The sequence below is a fragment of the Ictidomys tridecemlineatus genome, chromosome 4, assembly GCF_052094955.1.
Source record: "Ictidomys tridecemlineatus isolate mIctTri1 chromosome 4, mIctTri1.hap1, whole genome shotgun sequence".
Taxonomy (NCBI): Eukaryota; Metazoa; Chordata; class Mammalia; order Rodentia; family Sciuridae; genus Ictidomys; species Ictidomys tridecemlineatus.
Window position 1 is genome coordinate 58,497,061 of NC_135480.1, and position 15,587 is coordinate 58,512,647.

General features: G+C 36.5%; 2 pseudogenes; both read left to right on the forward strand.

The window, feature by feature from the left end:
• Window positions 1-5,865: 5,865 nt before the first annotated feature.
• On the forward strand, window positions 5,866-6,446 carry LOC144376677 (olfactory receptor 51I1-like; annotated as a pseudogene).
• A 2,324-nt stretch (window positions 6,447-8,770) lies between these two features.
• On the forward strand, window positions 8,771-9,375 carry LOC144376678 (keratinocyte-associated transmembrane protein 2 pseudogene; annotated as a pseudogene).
• Window positions 9,376-15,587: the final 6,212 nt, after the last annotated feature.

Here is a 15,587-nt window from a genome sequence, read left to right on the forward strand (position 1 = left end):
GAGTTTATTTATTGAACCCAGCTGTTGGGTGATCTTATTTCAAGAACTTACCTGGATCAGAGACAAGCACTTGCAGGTGGAGCAGGCTGTGTCTGGAGCTCTGAGAAAGAGATGTACAGTCTCCTTGTGAAGGTGTGTGGCAGAGTATAGTCGTGCAATGACTTAGGCTGGAGTTTTGATTGGGCGAGTGAGAGGTATATCTCTTTGTGGGTTCAGATAGATGTGTTATTAGACAGTGAAGGGTCTGAATGTGTGATCCATGTTCTTGGATCTGAGCTAATTATATGTTTTCAGTTCATCTCCATATTCCAGCTTCCTCTGGTCAAAGGTCTTGGTAAGTGAGGTTATTTATTGCTTCTCTCTGTGATGCTCAGATGTGAAAACTCAGGTAGCCTTCTCTAGGGATTTGATCTGTGGCAATCTGTTGAGGGAGAGAAAGATAATAATTAGTTGATAAATGAGGAAAGGAAACAGGAAAATTTTTCAGTACCTTGATGAGGAATATGGAAATGAAATATCTACATATTATATTCTCTATTCTGATCTCTTACTTTCTATCTTTTTTCTTTGTCTCCCTTTTCTATCCTGGCCTTCTTAAATTCCCACTCATGGTAGATCAACCGGAATTCTGTGCCCCTGAGGCATAGTGAGAAATTGATGTGATTGATGAGGCAAATACTGATGTTGGATGTATATTCACAACATTGTACTATCAGACTTGTCTTACAAAAATCCGTGTTCAAAGAAAAAATAATCAAGACTTTCATGACAATGATAGAAGAGTATTAAGGAAGGCATGGGACCTTTTTGAGCATGCTCATTGCAACTAGCCAGACTATTAGCCAGTCTTTTTAGGAAATGACAATCAGAAATGATCACTGCACCATTATCACTGTTCATTGCCCTCATAGGTCAATGTCAACAAATTCTGACTCTGAACTCTTAGAATCCCTATCTTCTGCCTTCCATCCTCCTCCTCCATCATTCTCTTTCAAGGTGGATCCCTGCATTTGTATTGTCCTGTCTTTGAGGAATGACTCTTCTTTGTTCTTTACCTTCTTATTCTTCTAGCCTAAGGCTAAATGTATTTGTTTCCTACTGTTGTCCTAAGAAACAATCACATGTTTAGCAGCTTAAAACAACAAAGATCTCTTAGAGTTTTTGTAGGTCAGATCTTTAGGGGAAAATGTCCTTTGAAACTTGGTTCATGTCTGTTCCCTATAGTTGTAGAGTGAGGTTTCCATTCCTTTGCTAGGGATTCAGCTGTGCTTGCCCACATTACTTCTCATGCTTTCCAGTTGAGACCTTCAGGTAATGATGGAATGAGTGCCTCTCATGCTTTGAATCTCTGACTGATCTGCCGCATTGTCGTGGCTCTAGTCGTAAAAACTCTGTGCTGTTACCTGACTTATGAGACTAAATTATGTCCATCTAAATCATCCAAAAGAAAAAAATCCAATCTTAAGGTGTAAAGTGTTAATTGCATCTGCAAAGTCCATTTTGATGTTGGATCAATCTCAATAATATTTGCTTGATTTTTGAGAGATGATAGCACTTGAAAGTGACCTGGAAACCTTCAATGACTGCCTTATAATATTGCAAGTTCTCTGCTATTCTGCCCTAAAATCTTTCCTGCAATTCTTTATTATTACATTAATTGAATTATGATGTTTCCTTAGAAGTTTCCCCAGGCAGACCACAAATGGGTATATTTATTCATATACACATTTTCATTACTAATATCATTTCCAGATTTATTCTCATTTGTGTTTTGTACATTTTATTCCATAAACCTTGAGGGTAGTAACTTGACATTGTTATAGTTGAGAAGGTTTTTTTTTTCTTTTAATGTGGAAAAAGTTAAAGTTAAAGACACTAGACAAGGAACAGTGGACTCTGAACTCTGCCAAATCCCTGTGTACTGAGCAAGTTTCAGATGGGTTCCTCATCTGCGTGCATGAGACTGGTGTGGGAAGATCTTAGAGTTATCTAAGGAGTTGCTGAATCCTGTATTCTAATTCATCTTTGGGAGGGATTCTAGAAAAGTGCCTGCATTTTCTTCTTGATAGTCTCAAAGGAAATCTGGGTATGTGAGAGGGTCTTTCTAAAAAACAACTTTCTTACTGGTTTGCTTCCAGTATGAGACTGCTGTTTTTCTTCCAGCTGTATCTGTTGGTGTCTTCCTAGAATTCAGTTGTTCATGCTACCCCAAGCATTTATTCTTATTATTCTGAACACAGAGGTCAGTGTCAGTCTTCAGGTGCTCTACTCAGGAGTTAATTTCTGGAACTGAAACATACTCACCAACCTCCACTGATGCTGTATGGCAGCCAGTGGGCTTCCTGCTTCCCACATAGTGACTCCCTTAATCATCTCACTCATTCTGTGATATGAGATTATTAACTATGGGTGAAAAACGAAACTGTAGTTTAGAGGCTTTGTTAAGACCATTGTCAGAATCTGAACTCAAACCACAGTCCACTTTCTCAAGGCAAGTGGTGGAATCTTGACTCCACATCAGTTGCTGAACTTTGTAGCCCCATATCACACTTGCTGTCTCCCTACTAGATATTAAATAAACATTTGTGAAGAATCCAACACAGTGCTAAATTCTCAAAACCTCATTAATAAAGGAATACATTTAATCAATAATCACATTCTGTGTTGGTCAAGCATGGCACACTTGTGTTTTCATCATGCTGAGGGTCAATTTTATGGATGATCCAAGTGAGAATTTCACATGTTCTAGTAAATGCAAATGCTGAAATTCATTTATATTGAGCATGAATTCTCTGCATAGTGGGGTATTTTGTTTGTTTGTTTTTTGCAATTGTTGTGTTTTGTATCCAGACTTCAGTGGATATGATCATAGGTAAAAAGTAGAAACGACAAACCCTGAATTAGGAGATATTTAACTCTTATTTTGCTACTAACTGAATATAATTGAGGTAGTTGACTTCTTAGATGCCAATAACTGCTAAAATGTGGGTTCACATGCAATTTTATTGCAAGTTCCTTTTAGTTAAGATCACTCATGCTCCAGCATACTAATATAAGTCATGAAGTACCAGCTGGGAGGTGTGGAGCACTGCTGATGTTCTGTATTCCCAGAAGTCCATGAACACCTGAGCTGATGACAGCATAAGGGACTTCCTAGAAGCAGTCATATATTGCTCAGGCCAGTGAATTGGCAGAGGTTAACTGTGGGCTATGATCATGGCATGCAGGGCCCCCAGTATTGCTCTCCCTTTCAATGCAAGAGCTCTCTCAAGTAGGTAAGTTGAAGTTCTAGAAACTCCAAATTCAGATTTTAAGCCACCCTTAACTAAGAAACCCAAGTGCTAAGATATAGCAATCTGAAGAATAACGGTCTACTACTCTGATTATTTATTATATGCCTATATCATTTTCTTTTTGCTTTCATATTTTCTATCCATGCTCTTGATCTCTGAAATCCCACATGGTTTCTGATTCACACATTACTTCCTCATAGGAATATCCCATCAGGCTACAGTTTGAAGGATGCATAAAAAGACCCTGGTGTGTTAGAAGTCATGTGGAAGGATCCTATTTATGTTAAATGCTTCCAAAAGAAGGGGAGGTGTATTTATTGCACAGAGAGACAAACCAAAATTTATCGGAAAGCTTGCAGGTAAGGAAAACAAAGTGAGCTTACCATGTGGAATTATGGCAAAATTGTATCCTGAGATAAATGGACAGAGGAATCCTGAATGCAGGTTCAGGAACAAAGGCAGATGAAAGTCTGGAGTTGAGATATAAGCAGGTTTTAAAGACCAGAGTTGCAAATTATTTGCTCCTGAGAATTTTCACTTTTATTTTTACAACCACATTAGGTAAACTTATTAGCATTAGCATCTCCACTTTGACATAAAAGACTTAAAATTCAGAAGCTTGAGTGACTCATTGAACATTTCTCTTCATCTGTCCCTTGCACTAAGCATAGCATTGGTAGTGACCGAAACCATGAGTAAGGATCAGGGTTCAATTTTAGAGCTGATGAGAGAGGAGAGAAGATTCACAATGTTATAATGCAAGTCATGCAAAGAAGTATACTTGATAGGAGATGCATATCTAGGTTATGAGGGGTAGGGAGAGTTACCTCTACTGGTGTAGATCAGCCACATATTCATGAAAGAGGGAATCTGTGGACTTCAGCTATGGAAGATGATTTGAACAGATATGTACATATATCAGGCAAACACTAATAAGTATGCATCAGTGTATTAAGATTTGGATAACACCAAGAAGCCATATGTGGGTATCTATTTATATATACGAGGAAGAAAATTTTGAGAACTGAGACTAGAAATATTGATTTACTACTGATCAAAGGGACCTTTAATTCTAGGCTAATGAATTCAAATGTGACCATTTGTTAATGATAGACCACTTAAAGATTTAATTAGAGAAGCTCATTGTCATAATAACATTTCAAAATATTCATTCTAGCCAAGTATGGTGGCACACACCTGTAACCCTAGTGACTTTGATTTTGTGTAGGAAGATTGTGAGTTCTAGGGCAACCTCAGCAACCTAGCAAAACCATGAGCAAAATTATTGAAATACTGCCTCAAAATGAAAAATAAGAAGGACTGGGGAATTCAGTAGTAAAGTGATCCTGGGTAGAATCCCCAGTGTAAATAATTAAATAAATAAATGCTTGTAGTTGAAATTGGAGACAAATTAGAGTGAGGTTAGGAATTTATTAGGAGCCTTTTATTATGGTATAATAATGTGATAGTTTGGGTCTGAAGTGTGGAAAGAAAAGAAGAAAGGTGCTAACAGAGACACTTTGGGGTCAGTGTTTTCATAAACTGTTATCTTGTTTGAAGTACTTGGCAAAGGAAAAGGAGGAGGCAAAGTGATATTGGAAATTTCAGTCTCTACATTGGGCATAACACCAACGTGAAAACAGGTGAAAAACCGATTCTGTTATATACATAAATTTTAATGAATTTAATGGCTTTCAGGAATGAGATATTGTTGGATTATGATATAAACTTTAAGAAATTACTTTCAAATAGCAGAAATATCAGTACAGGGGAGGGAACAGGAGGAGGGAGGAATGGCAGAAAGGGGAAGTACCAGGGACTCAATTAGGAGAAATTGTATTCAGTGCTTCTATAATTATGTCAAAATGAATCCTCATGTTATGTTTAAGTATACAGAACCAATAAAAAAGAAATTACATTCAGTAAATTCAATTCTTTAGGGAGAAAAGCAATGCCATAAGCTAAAGAATGAAGAATAAAGTGGAGGGAAGAAACCAGGAAGTCCAGCACATCTTGAGGAACATTTGGAAGCTTGACTCTATGGATATCCATCTTCCTGTGCATTTATCTTCCATCTGGATGAAACCAGTAACTATGTGTTTAGGGAGCTGGGAGTCATAGTGAGGTAGTGGAGGTGAGAGAGCATGAAAGATGGGAAAGAGGACAAGGCTGTGGTCTAATGAGTAAGAGGTTTGCTCTGGAATGGGCATAAGAGTTGAGAAAGAAGTGACAAGGAGAGTTTGTTTTTCTTGTCTTGAGAAAATGATATCCATGAATTGAACAGAAAAAGAGTTTATAGTTTTAATCTTAGAAAGAGTGGTAGACCCAGGTATAAAGGAGGGTTACTTTACTTGTCTTGCCAGCCGAGCACATTCAAGAAAATCAGATTTCAGAAATCTTAGTAACAATGAGAGGCATGGATGAGTGTTAAAGTGAACAATAGTGATTATTGCTCTAAAGTGAGGGACTAGGTGATGTATGAGAGATTAGAAATACTAGCAGAGGCCATGCATAACACTGTATTTGTCTTCTTTGCAGGCCAGTTTTCCTACCATCTAGACAGGAGTGCAGCATGGGAGGAGACACCCACAACAGCTCAGGGTTGCCTCCTTTCACCTTGACAGGACTCCCAGGGCTGGAGGCCTCCCAGCACTGGATGATTTTGCTCCTTGGACTCCTCTACACTGTCTCAATTGTGGGAAATAGCCTGATCCTTTTCATTATCAAGGAGGAGCAGAGCTTGCATCAGCCTATGTACTATTTCCTGTCCCTGCTCTCAGTTAATGACCTGGGTGTGTCTTTCTCCACACTGCCCACAGTACTGGCCACATTTTGTTCCACATAATAGAAATCAGTTTCAATTCCTGCATAGCCCAAATGTTCTTTCTTTATTTTTTCTCTTTCATTGAGTCTGGGATCCTGTTGGTCATGAGCTTCGACCGCTATGTGGCCATCTGTCACCCCCTGCGCTATGCTACAGTGCTCACTGATGCCCGTGTGGTGCAGATGGGCATGTCTGCTATTATCCGCAGTTTCTGCATAATTTTCCCTCTGCCTTTGCTTCTGTTGAGGCTGCCCTTCTGCAAGGCCAACATGCTCTCCCATGCCTACTGCCTGCATCCAGTTCTGATCTGCCTGCCCCGAAATAAATAAATAAATAAATAAATGAATAGATTTATTTATTTTCTTTATTTGATAGATCATCTACTTTCTAGCTAAAATAAGATAAAGGTAATTTTTCCATTTCTTAAACTATCTTATTTACCATTTTGAAGGTCTATTGAATCAAATCATAGAACTTGTGAGAGAAATGAGTGATTTTACCTATTGCTATATCTGCAATTGAACCCTAACTCCTAGCCATTCTACATTGACTTTGATACATTCTGTTTTACCTCTATATCACCTCTATGGAAGTTATCAAATAGTATTATAGCTGCTGACTTTTGGGGGATAAAAATAACTGACATATGTTATTGTTAAATATTTGTACATTTTTGTATGAAAAAATTGGAAGGATGAACAGAATATTTTTAAAACTTTCTGTAGTTTATACTATGCAATAAACTATAGTATAAACATAATATAAATTAGTTTAGCAGTTAGTGGATTTTGGAAGACGTATTTTCTACTTTAGTCTATTTTCTACTTTTGTATAATACATTTACATTTTGTTTGAAGTAATATGAGGCAGGGACAGAGGGAGGGAGTGGAGATAGAGAGAGGTAGGGGGGAGGGAGAGACACTGAGAAACAGTCAATTGAGAGTGGTTTGGGAGCTCTAAGGAGCTCAGCCTCATGGTTGGCTTTGGACACTGGTGTCCTGCTGAACACTGGTGCCTCTCTGCCCTTCTCAAGGACCAAGTGTCTCCTGGTGCTAGCACAGTGATTCTCTTCCAGGTGTTTCCATGGTGTTGTGGAGGGCCCAACCACTATCCATGGGGACTTCAAGATCCTCTTCCCCTGGCACTCAGGGGTTGAGTGCACATTGGCAACACATCACATTTCATTGCTCACATTCCACTTCACCTGAAGGCAGTGCTAGCCAGAATGTATCCCCTGTAATCAAAGAATAACCTCAGATAATTTGTTTAAAACAAAACAACAGAACATCTATCTATGGCATGCCTGATGTCAGTACTACTAATCCCATGTTTTCTCTTTGTTAATCTGGGCTAACTAGACCATTGATTTGAAATTTCTAGCTAATTTTCAAGCTTCAACAGAATATTCATACAAATAATACTATTATTTTAACCACTTGACTGTGGTGTGATTCACATACAAACACTCTATATATTTAATATTTACAACTTAATGAGTTTGAAGATAAATATGCAGTCATGAAACCATCACCATAATCTATACTACAAACATATCTACTGCTAACCTATCTATCTCTTGAAGTTTCCTCCCATTCTCCTTATTAATTGTGTTAGAGGACTTTTTTGGTAAGTACATGTTCCAGAGAGACATTTCAAAATGTAACAAAAACTAACAAACAAAAACATCTATTCTCAAAGAAAATTGTAAAGCATGGATTCTCCAAATAGCTTTTGTTAATTAGAGGCACTGTTAGGTACAGTATATCCCTAGGACTCATTCTCCTTAACTGAAACTTTATAACCTTTGATAAACACGTGCTTATTTTCCTGATGGCTTTTGTTATGTGTCAAGTAAAGTTTAAAGGGTTATTATTTAATATTATTTAAAAAGAATGTGTAGCTTGTATCACCAGTCTATGAGATAAGCAGAACTATTTTTATTGTATTACAGATACATCTGTGAGGCAACAGAACAGATGGAAAGAATTGCTCAGGGTAGCACAGCCTATGGGAGGGGAAGCAGGTGATGAATTAGCACAGTCTGTCTCTCAAGGTCAAGACTAGTCTGGGTTGGAGTAACACCACTGAGGAAACACTTGCAATTCCTGTCTGTCCTTTTGTTGAATTGTATAGTTAGACATGTCTCACACTGATGGTTTTCCTTTAGGCTGGACACCTACAGATGGCAAAACACAAAGGGACTCATCCAATCATTCTGGAACTATTTGTTGAACACTCATGACATGTCAGACCCTTTGTTAGACAGAAATAGAATCTTTGGAGAATAAAGAATTTTTTATCACTTACCCTCTGAACTAGCAGTTGTGACCATTCAGCATACTGGTTAAGAGTCCTTAGGTTTTCAATGATAGTTCTGTCACTTACATGTTTTGTGAGTATGAGAAAGTAATTTAACTCAATGTACCTGAATTTCTTCAGATGCACAATATAGATAATATTTGTATTTTTATAAGGCATTTCTGCAGTTTAAATGAAATGATACAGTCAATCACTACACAAAACTCTCATTAAGAATGCATGGATGGGCCATGTCCACTGCTCTATCACTATTCACTGGGCCAAACTGTATGAAACTCAGAAGTTTCTATTTGAGAGACAGACTGTGTTATGAATGCTTTAATACAAAAAAAAAAACCTGACCAAATCTTCTATTTCCCCAAAGAGTACCACTCTCCCTCCTGCAACCAGTACAGAGAAAAGTGGGAGAGCATCTGCAGGACCCCCCCCTCCCCTTCTATCACCTCTCTGTCCCAAGAAGAAGCTGGTAACATGAAGATCCAAGCATAGAGGAGGAGGATCTTCTCACTGAATAATTCTCCATCCACAGCCAAAGACACTCTAGGCAATGGAGCTTATGGAGAACTGGACCATGACTGGACCATTAGCTCCAGGGATGATGAGTCCTATGAGACTTTAGAAGCAAAAGAGGGTTACATGGAAAATGGAACAGTCAGTGAAATCTTCTAAGGCCCCATCCTTAAATGTAGAAGAGGAAGACAGCTATTTCTTTTTTCATCTTACTATTTTTGCTCTCTGTATTGCTATTCTTTATGTTACATAGCACAACAAAAGGAAGATTTTCCTCCTACTTCAAAGTGGGAAATGGCGTGATGGCCTTTGTTCCAAAATGGTGGAATATCATCATCTAGACCAGAAGGTTAATGAGGCCACCCTTCTCTAAAGATTACCAATGATTATATTTTAAAGCACTGTGATTTGAGTTTGTTCATTATATAATTTTATTTGCTTGAATTTTTATATGATATTGTGCAGATGTTTGCCACAGGCAGTTGGTACTTAAATGAGAGACGGACTCTTTTGCCTTGGTGCTTTGGAAATTGAATGTCACAAACAGCGAGTATATATTTTTAAAATCTACATTTTTAGAGCTGAATCCAATAAGGTGTCTGAAATGTGAGTTAAGCATTACCTTGCATTTACACCGGTAGTTTTTATTATTTTCCATTCTTTGTACTTGTTCTGGAAGTAATGCTACTTTTAAAATATCCTAGACTTATAACTAAATTCTAAGATAGTACTATTGTCTTAGATTAATTCTCTGCCACCCAGATACTATTTTTTAAACACATATTATTTTGTGGTCCCAAAACAAAATGTGCAAGGGTATATGTCATAATATTTTGCATTCAAGTAACATGCTTTTTTTCCTCTACAGAAAACTGCTTTGTGTATTTTAGGTAATTAATATACAGTTTAAGGTAATGAGACTGTTCAATCCCACTACAGTTTTAGATAACATATTAAATGTGTCTAGAAATTCTGGCAGAAGAGACTAAATTTTTGGTGAAAATAGATAAAATGTTATATAGATGTCATTTTTTTTGGTTTTAATTACTGAATTAAATTATAGGTAGAAACTGATAAAATGTTAAACAGGTAAATAATTACTTGTAATTAGCAGTTGATTGTACCACAGATTCCTCAAAAGTTTCAAGCACTGGGCAGAGTTTAAATTATATGACTTGTTCATTTTGGTTCTTATTGTATAGTAAGAATGAGTAAATTTTAGTGCCCATTATCACTTAAATAAGACTATCTCATTCTTTAAAATTAAAATTATAACTGAGTGAAATTGTATACATAAAAGATATGTGTATAATGACCTTTTCCTCTCCTGGAATGGTTGTATTTTCTTTTTTTTTTAACAACTGTTATAAAAATATAGTAAATCATTTACTATATTTTCTTTGAGTCTATGGCAAACAATTGATCAGTATGTAAATAAGTGATTTGAACCATGTTTGACTTACAAGTGTAACCACAACTTAACAGAAAGCATCACCTCTACTGTGTGTTAATCAAAGCCCAGGTGTGCCACAGTCATGTGCTTTGTGTAGAGATGGAAGAAGCAGCAGCATTCATCCTTACTCTTCATTGCCCCAGTGAGAAAGGGTAGCACAATGGAAATACACCTAAACTATTTTATTGCAGTAATTTACATATCTGATATTGTGTTATTTAATATTTTGAATAAGATTTTTAAAAATAAATACAAGATATAATTTTTAAAAAGTGCTTGGATGCTATAACCCACATTTAGGGCTACACAATTCACAATAGCCAACTATGGAGCCAGCCTAGGTGTCCATCAATGGGTGAATGGATAAAGAAAATGTGGTATATATATATATATATATATATATATATATATATATGTATATATATATATATATATATATACAATGGAATTTTACTCAGCTATAAAGGAAAATAAAATTATGGCATTTTCAGGAAAATAGATGGAATTAGAGATCATCATGTTAAGTGAAATAAGTCAAACTCAGAAAGTGTCCTGTATTTTCTCTCATATGTGGAAGCTTGACCGGAAAAAGGAAAACAAAGGTGGGGGTGGATCACCTAAAAATCAAAGGGAGATCAGTAGGTAAAAGAGACCAAGGAGTGGAGGCTAAGGAGGGAGGGGGAAACATTGGGAAGTGATATAGCCAAATTATATTGTTATATTTTGTATATTACGAATACATAACAAGAAATCCTATCAATATGTACAACTAGGAATCACCGATAAAAATGTAGGAAAAGGAAGAATTTATGGATATTACTATCGGGGGACAATATTTACAATTTAAAAAGAAAAGACACCATGTTTACTCTTTGTAATATCTGAGAAAATGCATATCTAACATAGACAATAGGGCCAGAGTATCTTGCTAGTGCAATGGGATTGAATTAACTAAGATATTTTATACTAGACCTTTAAAAAGGCCTAGGACTGGAAACTAGTTTTATTAAAGCAAAAAATCATGTAAGGTTCCAAGTGTGGATCATTTTGCAAGATGGTACCATGAGGCTAGTACCTAACCAGATGAAATGTCAGGAGAAAGAGAGAGAGCATGGAGAAAGGCTTCCAAGGTGCTGGAAACAGCATTTGTGAGGACTTCCGGGTGGCACTGGACCTTGCATGTTCAATGACCTGAAGCCAGTCATTATGGTTGAAACAGATAAGAGAGAAAGGATTGAACAAGAATTTGGAAAGAAGGCAGGGGTCATGTCACAGCATCCTATAGGTGACATCAGAATTTGGACATTATCATACTGGAAATGGAAAAAGTGTAACTAAATTTGATTTAATATGTATGTAAGCTGTGGAAAATGGATAAGAGGGCTAATTCAAGTGGAGAAATGAGTCAAGATGGTGTCTTCATAACCCAAAATTGAAATGTTGATGTGATGATCTAGAGAGGAACCATGTGACTTAAAAAATGAGGAATTAGATATCTAAACATATCAAACAATTTTCTTTTTTTAAATTTATTTTATTTTTTAAATTCATGACAGTTGAATGCATTATAATTCTTATTACACATATACAGCACAATTTTTCATATCTTTGTATATAAAGTATGTTCATGCCAATTCATGTCTTTATACATATACTTTTTTTTTAAATTACAATTCTTATTATACATATATACCACAATTTTCATGTCTATGTTTATATATAAAGTAGATTGATACCCAATTTGTGTCTTCATACATGTGCTTTTGATAATGATGTCCATCATATTCCACCATCCTTGCTAATCCCCTGCCTCCTCCTTTTGCCTCCCTTCCCTCTTCTCTATCTAGAATTCATCTACAATTATCTTAATGGTGCTCACTTAGCAAAGGATCTAAATTGGATCTAGGTCTGACCATATGGTGACAAATTGTTGTAGTGTGTATAGTCAGGATTTTCTCCTGGTGCAAGTTGATCAGTGCTGAAACCAGTATATTCTAAGCAAAGCAACATGGCCACCCCATATGCTGACTCTAGAAAGAAAATGTCTGTGTGATTATGTGATTTTATTTCTCAAAATCTATTTGAGTTATGGCATGGTGAATGGAAAGAGTCCTAATGTAGGAATCAGTGTTAAGCCATGGGTAGGAAAGTCAAATTAGTTCTCTTGTTGATTTACTAAATAAATTCTTTCTGGGCCTCAGCTCTAGAAAAAGAGGAATTAAATAATTTTAATCACTAACTAATTTTGACTCTTATTTTATTTGAAACTTCTAATGGGGAGAAATGACAGGACACAGAGAAATCATTTCCTTAAGATTTTTTATTCTCCCTACAGCTCCAGCTATCTCTTTAAATCCCTGAGCTTATCAGACCCAGGGGACTCTTAAGAGGACTTTATAGTACTGAGAACAGGAAGCTGATGAGGCAGGAATTAGGGCTAATTCTCTCCCCAGATCCATCACATCTACCCTGAGGAGGTAAGGAGGTACTTTAGCTCTTTCATCGTGGAAATCCTCATGCACATCGTTAAAATCATAAATCATCAGAAGTGTAAAAATTTCATGTGAGTAGGCTGTCTGTGATTTTACAGATTTTTTTTCACGCATCTCACTTCTATCTTTATACTCATACTCCATATTCATTGTTACCTGAAACCCCACTGTCCTAGCCTAACTCTACAGCTTTGCCCTGTGGGTCCCGGGATGCATAGATGTGGCTCATTTATGAGCTTAGAGGCATGTGTGCCTGCAGTACCACTGTGCAGGGCTTATTCTACAGCTTTACACCGTGGGTCCTTCCTGGGATGCATAGAAGTGGCTTAGAAGTACATCTAAGCTTTTGCTTGGCATGAGTGTATAAGTTATGATGAACTCATACTTCAATGGTCTCATGAATAATAGATAAAAAAACTGATTCCAAAGAGAGCCTTTGATGGGAAAACTGAAAGTAGGAAGATAGTTTGCAGACTGCACCAGGAAATCTCAGCCCCTAAAATTTCTTCTTCTTTGCTATTTTCTCAGTTGCCATTTATTCAGTATTACTCGTTTGTTGGACCAACGACCTGAATATGCACTTTAAATGTTTCACTGTGTATTACTTTTTCTATTTTATAAGTGTGAAAATAAGCAACGAGGATGTTAATTAAATTCACAACTGGAACATGGCAAAGGTGAGATAAAACTTGGTTTGCAGATGTTAGAGGAGTTATTTTATTTATCTGAAAACTATTAAACTAGAAATAGGTTTACATAGCAATCAGCAATAGATAATAATGCCTTTCTCTTAAAAAGTTTATTTGATAAATATGTTTAAAAATTAACACTGGAATTGGTCATCCCAGAATTCTACTTCAAGGTTGTCTATACCATTATCCTTATCTATGCATTGAGGATAAAATGAGAAGAAATACAGACAATTATGGGAGCTTTCAACTTATTAAGAGAGAAAGATACTATACAGACAACCAAATACATTTCACTCTAATTTTAAAGTATGATCAAAGCAGAACATAAAATATATATGTAAGCATATATAACAAGGAATGCAAGAATGAGAAGAAATAAATTATTAGCATAGTTTGCAAATAACAAGTTTCTGAAAATGCTGCTGCTCTTGCTATTTGCCATGACACTGATTTGCATTCTTATTTGAATATTTACTTCAAAAAGAGGGAAGCCAATGAAAGATTTTCAGCAGGAAAGTAACATTATTTTATTATTACTTGTAAACAATTAATTTGTTTGGTTTTGTGCAGAATGGATTCAAGAGAGGTTTGGCCTTCACACAGGTGGTCAGTAAGAAAGGCTGTGTCAATATCCTGTTTTGAAGATGCAGAGATGAGTGTCCTTTGGAAGTGAGATCAAGACAAGAAGTTAGGTGTAAGTATATATTAGAAAAGTGAATGGTAGATTAATTATATCTCTACATAGGAGAGGGTGAGAGAAGTCAATGAGACTTTATATGCTTTATGAGGTGCAGCATGTGGATTGATGGATAAGGAATTAAATGAGATGACAAATATTGAAGAAAGTCAAGTATGACAACATAAAGTAAAACTTCCCCTTTTTTTGTTGGAGATACCAATGAGTTTTCACAATTGTTTAGACAGTGATGAATAAAATTCAAAGCTAGAGGAAATGCATGGAGTAGAGACATAAATTTGGGATAATTGATATACAAATGAATACTAAGGAGTACATTATGAGTTAAACATAATTTTGGGAATGTTACTTGTGAAAGAGAGGATAGAAACGGGTGATTACCAGCAGGATAAGAGAGGGTAATGAGTTTGTTATTGTTGTTGTTTCCTAATATTATAGCTCTTGAAATTGATTTTCAGTGAACAGGAAGTTAAGGGGGAATGGAACATATTTGAATATTGATAGCAGTATTGAAAAACCTATTTTTTTTAAACATTGGTTACCTATTGGAATTGACTGGAGGATGAAAAAGACAACCAGAACAATAACCTGATTCCTCAGTACTCTCTACAGAGTGACATTTAATTGGTATGGGTGTGGTAGGGACATGGAGTTTTTAAAAAGCTACTCAAGTAAATCTAACATACATTACGATTTGAGAATCTATGATCTAAAGAGAGAAAGAATGTGCGAACACATAGGACAGAAACACCAGGAGAAATCAGCAGTGGAGGGGTGAGTGATAGATTCCCAGTGGATGAGTGGGAGGCTCAAGCAACAAACAGAAGATGAGGACCTGGAGTGATGCTGGTGTGCAGGGAGGAGAGGAGAGGTGGCTGAGAGGATGCAAGAAAGAGCAGGCGTCATTAGGTGCAGAGTTTTAAGACACATTTTACCTCATTTTTGAAGAATTTGATAGTTAGGAACCAGTGGAAAGAAAAAGAAAAATAATTCTCCATCACTAGGGAAAACATAGATCTTCTGTATAGAACACAGACACAAGGAGAATGGGGGAAATGCCCCAAAAGGAGACTAGGATGTCTTTGGAGAACAAGTTGGAGCCCATGGCATATCTGGGGGTACTGCAGACAGTAGAGGGTCTGAAGTACAATCTGCTCTTTTCCAACTTTTCCTCCATCTTTGATATTGGAATTGAGTCATTGTCACTTGTTTCCCAAGATACAGACTATTTATGATCTTCACTTCTTGCACTGTCTGTCCCCACTTCCTTATGGTTTTATTTCCCTCAAGGGCATTTAGAAACCATG